At 39.5% G+C, this 9,197-nt stretch overlaps 1 long non-coding RNA gene across 1 annotated transcript; it reads right to left on the reverse strand.

Annotated features, from left to right (window-relative positions):
• Positions 1-559: 559 nt before the first annotated feature.
• Positions 560-8,988, reverse strand: LOC138877121 (uncharacterized). Its single transcript, XR_011402441.1, has 2 exons — positions 8,334-8,988; positions 560-822 (listed from the first exon to the last, which is right to left on the reverse strand). It is a non-coding gene; the product is annotated as an uncharacterized lncRNA (long non-coding RNA).
• Positions 8,989-9,197: the final 209 nt, after the last annotated feature.

The raw sequence follows: 9,197 nt of genomic DNA on the forward strand, positions 1-9,197 counted from the left end.
AGAACTATAAAAGGAGAAGAGAATTAAACAAAAAAATGACTAGAAATAACAGAAAACAAAAAATTGCACTAGACAGACGGTAACAGGGTTTGAACAACAAAAACAAGCAAAATAAACTAGGGTTACAATCCTGCAACAAACCTAGACAACACTAAACGGGTTACTACGACTAAACGAACTAGGCAAAATAAAAGGATAGAAGGGTTTAGGTCACAATACAATATCTGGATCAAAATCCTGAAATAACCCGGACAACAGATATGACAACAAAATAAACTACTAGAACTCCTTCCTAACTAACCAAGAAGGGGGCTTCTTTCTAATTACCAAGCTTGACATATTAACCACTGAGTTCCACATCAATATTACCAATATCATTACCAATTTCAATCACATTGACCCCAGCAAATAGCTTTTGGGTCCCTTTTGCCAACTGTCACGGCCCTAAACCCGGACCCGGTCGTGATGGCACCTCTCATGAAGACAAGGCCAGGCGACACTTCCCATTTTACCATTTATTAAAAATTAAGCATTAGGTAACAGTCTAAACATGATAAAATAATCTAAAGTAGCAGATAATATCATAAATACGCAATAGAACAACCCAACACAGCTTGATACCGGGGTGTCACTAGTCATGAGCATCTATAAATCCTACTACAAATCTGATAAGTCTATAAACTATTACAATTGTCTGATCAGAAATAGAAATGATAAAGAAGGAGAAACACGAGTCTGCGGACGTCAAGCGACTACCTCGTGAACTCCGAATGTCCGTCAGGAGCTCTCAACTCGCACTGGCAGGATCAGCAACGCCTGAATCTGCACACAGGGGTACAGGGAGTAAAGTGAGTACTCCAACTCAGTAGTAACAAATGTAAATAAAGACTGAAAGCAAGAAATCACGTAAGGCACAAAGCATTCTATAATGAAGCAGTAAAACTATTAAAATCAGTAAAACAGTGAAAGATAGGTAAAACCCTTTAACTCAAATGTAGTTTCGTGAAAATCCTTTTTCAATAATTAAGCAGGTAATTCACAGTCAATTATGAAAAGTAAACACATAAAGGCTCGCCCCTCGGCACAGTATCAACAAATCCGCCCCTCGGGCAACATTTTAGAACAGTATCAACCCCTCGGGCAATCATATAGAACAATACCAGCCCTCGGGCTCATTCTCACATCCCAATGGGTACCCACGCTCAATGGGGGTGTACAGACTCCTCGAGGGTCCCTTTACGGCCCAAGCGCAATATCAAGCCACCTCGTGGCATCATCACTAGGTCCTCGACCTCATATCAATCAAGCCACTTCGTGGCTTACATATCTCAGGCCCTCGGCCTCATAATCAGTATCAAATATTTCCTCACAACATAGGTCATCGGCCTTACTCAGTCAAAAATCCTCGCAAGCCACTCGGGCAGTAGTAAAACATGTTTCTCAGCCCAAAATATCATTTAAAAGATCATTTAAGTGTTAAAACATAGTAAACATGGTTGAGTACGAAAACAATGAAATATAACATGACTGAGTTCGAGTATAAATCAAAACATTGAGGAAATACCGGTAAAAATCCTCAAAGGGTTCAAATAGTTGGCACAAGGCCCAAATATGACATTCAGGCCAAAACATGATGATAACAAATAGATTTCAATCAAATACGCGGTAAAATAGTCATTCGGGACGGATCAAGTCACAATCCCCAACAGTGCACAACCCCACGCTCGTCATCAAGCATGTGCGTCACTTCAATATAGCACTACGATGTGCAAATCCGGCCCTCAGAACATCATTTACAACCACTACTCACCTCGAAACGGTCAAATCTCTAGCTTGTGATGTCTTTGCCCTTCGAATCTATCAAAAATAAGAACGAGGACGTCAAAATATGCTAAGGGAATGAAGCCCAAGTGAAAACAATCAAATAATACCAAAAATCTCGAAATTGGCCAAAACCCGACCCCCGGGCCCATGTCTCGAAACTCGATAAAAATCACATCACCAGAATCCTTATCCTTCCATGAGTCTATACATATCAAGAACACTAAAATTGGAGTCCAAATGGCCCCTCAAATCCTCATTTAAAGTCTCTTAATCTCAAGCCCTAATTTCTAAATTTTTAGGCTTAGATCCATGATTTATTGGGCAGATTTTACAATAAAATCGATTTTTAAGTCCAAAATTCTTACCTCCAAATGTTTCCCCTTGAATCCCTCTTCAATCTCCTTCAAAAATCTCCAAAAATGACCAACTATGGAGGAAATAAACCCCACATTCGCAGACAAGACGACCTTAAAAACTTTCTGCCCAGGCATTAATTCCTTCTTCGCGAACGCGGTCAACGCCTCGTGTTTGCGAAGAACAAAAATGACTTTGAACAAAATCCTCTTACGCGAACGCGACAAGGCCATTGCGAATGCGATGGTTCCTCAGACTTACTCTTCGCGAATGCACTCCCTCTCTCGCGAACGCGATGAATAACTCGGCCACAAACACCGCTGACCCAATTCCTCTATGCGAATGCGCTGCCCTGCTCGTGAACGTGATGCATCACTTCCCAGACCTTCGTGAATGTGAAGGCCAAAATCCAGCCTTGACCAGCTAACCCTTCGCGATCGCGGCTCCTCTATCGCGAATGCGAAGGTCTATTGTCTGCAACACTGAACAACAGATTTCTGCAATTCCAAACTTCACGAAATGGTCCGATTGACCACCCAAAACTCACCCAAGGCCCCCGGGACCTCAACCAAAGGCACCAACATATCCCAATAGCTTATCCAAACTTGTTCCAATCTTCAAAACACCTCAAACAATATCAAATCAACCAAAAACCCTCAGATTCAAGCCAAACTTTCTAAAATCTTCCGAATTCCGCTTTTGATAAAAAACCCAACCAAACCATGTCCGAGTGACCTGAAATTTTGCACACACATCTCAAATGACACAACGAAACTACTGCAACTCTCGGAATTCCATTCTGACCCCTATATCAAAATCTCGCCTATCAACCAGAAATTGTCAAAATATCAACTTCGCCGATTCAAGCCTAAATCTACTCCGAACCTCCAAAACTCATTCCGCTCACACTCCTAAGTCACAAATCACCTCCCAAAGCTAGTCAAACCATCGGAACTCACATCCGAGCCCTCTAACAGATATGTCAACTTTTGGAACTAAGACCGATAGCGCTGAAAACTTTGCGGCAAGTGACCCTTTGAGGATCTCATAAGAATTCTCGTATTCCTTTTCACCACAAATCATACCCACCATATACATCTCATTATGAACATGTGATGGACTTTGGCTAGTGTCTACTACATCTAGATTTTGCACGATAATGTCACCTGCATCAATAAGCTTCTGAACTGCTCTTTTCAGATGCCAACAATTTTCTGTGTTGTGACCCGGGGCATTAGAGCAATATGTGCACCTTTGAGAATAATCTAAATTCTTTGGAAAAGGGTTCGACATTTTATCTGAATCAGCTTCAACATGTCCAATTGCCTGAACTTTTGGAACAAACTAGCATATGATTCTCCAATAGGAGTGAAAGTCTTTTCATTTTGTACTCCGCCTCGGTTGGAACCTCATACGGGTAGGTGTTTGACATGCTTAAGGAGGCGGGGACGATATTTGTGAAGGTGGTGCAAGCCATTACGAGTCTTGTGGGTATGAAGCATATGGCGGTGCATTGTGGATAGAGTACTGGGAAGGTAAGGCATGACCTTGGTGATTTGTAGAGGAAAGCAGCACTGGGAAGGATTATCTGGAGTACGAGGATATTCATGGGGTCGGTATTGAGGCTGAAAGCGTTTAGCAGGAATGCCCACTGGATCCTTTCGTTGGCGGGATTCAGCAGCATCTTTTCTATCAATCGGAGAACTGACCTAACTAACTTGTTCGTTCCATCTGAGCCAAAACTCCCTAAAACTTCCCTCGGGTTTCTTTTCCATCTGAGATAGGGAGGAGCGGTCTGGGACAATGTCTATATTGTACTGAAAGTGTCACATAAAATCTTGAGCCATGTCATCCCATGCATGCCACTTACCGACATCTTGACGAGTATGCCATTCCAAAGTTGCCCCAGTCAGGCTCTCACTGAAATACATCATCAACAACTCATCTTCCCCGCCAACACCTCTCATTTCACTGCCATAACCCCTCAGATAGGCTACTGGATCTCTACGCCCATCATACAAATTAAACTTTGGCATCTTAAACCCTTTCGGCTTTCTAGATATCTCATCTTGCTCCACTGTCTTAGCGGGCTTTGCAGTCTCACCGGGAGGCTCAAAATGAGGAGCGTAAGAGTATGGACCCAAGACCTTGAAAATTGGTTCTGGAGCATAGTGTTGGGCATCGGGGAGGATCAAGGAAAGGTAGCAGGTGGATGAGCTACAAAAATATGAGTGGTCAAATGATCGGGATATGAGGTGGTTCTGGGGAATGGAGTCTGAAAAGGTTGTGGGGAGATATCCTGGACTTGTAACAATGGCGGAATGGTGACAAGGTTTTTAGTGTAGTTAGTGGGAACTGATGGTGGAGGATGCCCACTAATCTAGGCTTAATATATTTCGATCATCTGTCCTTTCAACCTTAAGACCTCTTCTTTCAACTCAGATTTTGATTCAACAATTCCCTTAGATGGATCAATAACCCCTGTGTCCAAGTCTTTGCTAGCCATGACTACCTTGTTCTTTGACATTCTGTTGTATGGATGAGTTACTTAAGAACCACAAACCAACCACCCTTCTGCTCAATGAAGATAACAAAAGGAACAAAATGGGGACATCTTGTTAGCATTAGGGCATTTAACAGCTAAAAATATCACATTGCATGCAATGCACGTAGCAACAATTAACGGTTCTAGAATGACTTCTAGGGTCACAAAGTCACTTGGCATCATCCCAATTTTGTTCATTTCAATCTTCTCTTTTCTTTCTTTTCTAGCATTTCTTGGCTTGCTCATTTTCCTTCCTTTTTTTTCGCTAATTATCACTCTTTTCTTTCCTCTCATTTCTCACATCCCATAATTTCATCTCTCTCTTTTTTCTCTTTTTTCCTTTTTCTTTTTTTTTTTCTTTTTTTTTTCTTTTTCTTTTAATAATAAAAAAATGATTCGATCGAACCCTATGAAGGTTGCTTACGTATCATGATGCCGCATGAATCAGATCTTTGCATAGTTCGAGAAAAGTAATGGATAAATTAAACTAAAAAAATCTTTTTGGGATTATTCATTTACAACTTTTTTTTTTATTTTCAAATACAAAACAGGAAATATGATAATGAGAGACTCAATTCAACTATACTACGACAAACTCCGACACCAACTGAAAGAAACATTACTACTGGACATGACTATAAAGTACAAGACAACATAAAAAGAAACAGACTCCAAACATAAAAAAAATCTCCTTAAGCAACTCCTGGATGCAGCGATCCTGACTGGATGGTCCCGGGGTGTCTGTCATGATCAAACTCTGGTAAGTAGATCCACACATGTATGAGAAAACTGAAACCAACACTATGTGAGACAATAATACTCCCTATTGGACACGTGCAAGACATGATTGAGGCTATTTTTGACAAAACGGCTTATGTGACGAAAAGGTAGCTAGAAGTGCAACTCAACAAAAGTGACCTCTAAGACATGAAAAAATTACTTTGCAGAAATGCCCCATTTTATAGAAATGGTCTATGTGGAAAAAAATGGCTGAGCATTGCAAATTCAATAGAATGGACCTTAAACAGAGATGACACCTTGTTGTGGACCTAAGACTCTAAGACATGGGTTAATTGAACCACTTTTGTGAAAAAAGCCCTATTTTGCAAAACGGCCTATGTGGCCAAAAATGGCCAGACATGCAAATTCGACAAGGGCAGACCATTAAAGTAAAGAGACACCTAATTATAGAATGAACGCTCTCCAAACAAAATTAAACAAACCATTTTGCGAAAATAGCCCTATTTTTGCAAAATGACCGATGTGGCCAAAAGTGACTAGACATGCAAGAATTGGCTACGACCCTCGAAGCCAAGAACATAAGAGGCACTAAGAAGACCGGACCCTACATACCTATCCTGCCCCGAGAGACGAGAATCAGGTTCGCATAGTTCGGGAAGAACTGATACAGGTGAGAATTAAAAATTAACAAATAATTTAAAGAAAATATATTTTGTCTCTTTTTTAAAAAAAATGACGAAACATGTAAACTATTTTTGTATTTTATTTTTCCTTTTTTTTTTTTTTTTGAAAAATGATGGGAAAGTGCAAAATCTTTATGGATTTTTCATATATTTTTTTTGCCTTTTTCTTAAAAAAATGTGAAAGAAAAACATAGCTAGGCCCTACTTGCTTAATTTTCACACTTCACCCTCTTTTTTTCTCATTTACCCTCAGCCATCATTGGTCCGCCAAATAACCCTTTTACCCTTGAAGAAATGCAAAGTGTAGCACATAGGATGCATCAGGATAGTCTTTTATTTTTGAGTATACCTGTCCTAAACGGACCCAACCCCTGTGTTGCATCCCCAAAGTCAAATGCATGTGATACAATCAATCGTTCCTACTAGGGATCCGGCATGAGGCTGTGTTATTCTAGGTTCAAAACCTGGGTATATTTTTCTGGACTTGTGTACACGAGTGGACAACTCGAGTCGGGGGGGAGGGGGGCTACGTACCGGGAAACAAAAGGCCATCCGGTTTTGTAACTTGTCCAAACCTCTTTCTAAATTTAGGGTATGACATTAACAGAAAAAGAAGTCACGCCAGCGTGCACTTCCCCAAAGATGAGAAGAGAAGGGTTTCACAGTACTTTATATACAGTTTAAATAATATCAAAGCGGTAAAAAGCGGCATTTAGCACATTAGGCCCAAACATTTAATACAAATCAGATAATAAATAAAAGCCAAATATAACAATTATTCTAAGCTCGAATTCTTGAACCCTGAACAAAAGATTCTGGGTTCTTGTCCCCAGCAGAGTCGCCAGAGCTGTCACACCTTCTTTTTCTAACCCTGGAAGGGGTATTAAGGGAGTTTTTTCCAATTTAAGTGACAATCAAAACGAAATTATTTTATTTAAAATCAGAGTCGTCACTTGGGATAATTTATGGTGTCCCATGTCACCGGTTTAAAATCACGAATCGTGGAAGTTTGACTCTGTATTATAGTCTGCGAACACAAAAATCCGAGTAAGAAATTCTGTTAACCCGGGAGAAGGTATTAAGCATTCCCGGATTCCATGGTTTTAGCACGGTCACTCAACTATTATTATTGGCCTAATTATCTGATTAATTACATATTTTAAACCTATTGTGCATCTTATTCCTTTGACCGCTTTTAATTATTTATGGAATTATTCTGGAACAAGTTACAATTGTCGTACACTTGTTTGTTTGGTACACATTGCGAATCGCGTCACGGAAACTGTACCCACGATTTACAACATGTTTATTTTTATTATTATTCGAAGTTATGGTCGGATCACATGAAATGCACACCCGAATTGAGATTTATGTATCGTGATCATGCCACAGGAACCGTACCCATGGCCACGATAATTTATTATTGATCGCGGCTAAAGCAAGATACGATGTTAAGGATATTAACGGCCTAAGTATGCTCTGAACGTTATGAACAAGTAAATAAAATTAAAATGAGACCAAGATAATCACTTACATTAATCACTTAAAGTAAATTTTTAGGCTTCTAAATTCGAAACCACATGGCCTCGATTATCTTTCAATTTCTGTATGCCCAAATAATCATCCAACAATTACAAAAACCATTTGTTTTAGCTAACACTCCCTTCCCCTCAATTTTACTCATAGACGTGCATTTGACAAATCAAATATTAATAAAATTCATAAACAAAAACTCAGTCACAAAGGGTTTTGAATCGTGACACATAGAATGGACCCTTGTAAGATTAATAAAACCTATTAGCTAAAAGTGTAGCGGGAGTCTACAGTTATTAAGTTGCAAGTCCAAACCTTTACGGTTTCCTTTTCAATCTATATCTTTTTAAGAAAGTTTATGCAGTAGACATCAAGCGGTGATAGTGAAGCAAGAATTGAATTTTGCCATTTCACGGCCTTCATTCTTTGTGTATATATTATTTCTTATTATCAGTTAGCTCTATCTATTATTGATTTATATATATATATATGCAATGCTACTTTACACCGGTTACCTGCAACTTTGGCAAATAAACTAATTTGAAAGATCATAAGCCATGTAGGACAGTGAAACAACCAAACTGTATTCTTTCAATGAGATTAATTTCAAGAACTCATCAAAGCTTAAATAGATGTAAAGCTGAGAAATGGACCTTATGGGAAGCAGAATTTCCAATGCTAGCCTCTGACCAGAAAATTAAACCGCGATCGGAACTGGGATCCGCAACCTGGAATCGGCACAACTTAACCCCCAGTAATTTAATAGGTGCAATCTGTCCAAGACCAATGCAATCTGCACCTACAGCTTCAAACAATAGCCTCCGTCCCCAATCCACTTCCAATTGGATCTGGGTCCTTCCTAACGGAGAAGGCATAATTGGAACAAGGGTTTTGAGGGATACGAAGAATAGGGGAGTAATGAATGTTAGGGATTGGATTTGAACCAGAAGCAGCTCTCCAAGGTACATCATTCGGTAGTGTAGCAGCAGCTCCTCCACCCATTTTTTGACATTGAAAAAAAGAAGAAAAAGATAGAGCTATTTAGCAAGTAATTAGACTTATGCCTTTGTATTACGCTGTAAATGCAGAGGTTATGGAGATTAGCAGAGGATTACGACAAATGGATAAACAGAGGAAGGGTTTAGCAACAGGAGAAGGCGCTGATTTTTGTGGTTTTGAGGTGACGGCTGTGTCTAGGGAGTGTAGGTCCTTGTTGAAGAAGATGAGCTGAAGATTCTTCTGTATTTTGTTCAACGGCTGAAGCCTAGGTCTAGGAAATTAGGGTCCTTTTTTTAATGGTTTTTAGAGTTTTAGGGGTATTTGGCTTGGGTTATTATGGGCTAGGTCCGAAAATTAGGCCAAAAAATGGATTGTTTGAGCCCAAATTTTATGTTTTCTTCGTGAACAAGACTAAAAATACGACCTCATTTGCCAATTAATCCTACTTAAATAAAATAACTATTAAAATACGACTAACCGTTAAAACAAACCTATTTTTTTAGTATTTTTCAAATATC

The sequence above is a fragment of the Nicotiana sylvestris genome, chromosome 9 (assembly GCF_000393655.2).
Source record: "Nicotiana sylvestris chromosome 9, ASM39365v2, whole genome shotgun sequence".
NCBI classification, from domain to species: Eukaryota; Viridiplantae; Streptophyta; class Magnoliopsida; order Solanales; family Solanaceae; genus Nicotiana; species Nicotiana sylvestris.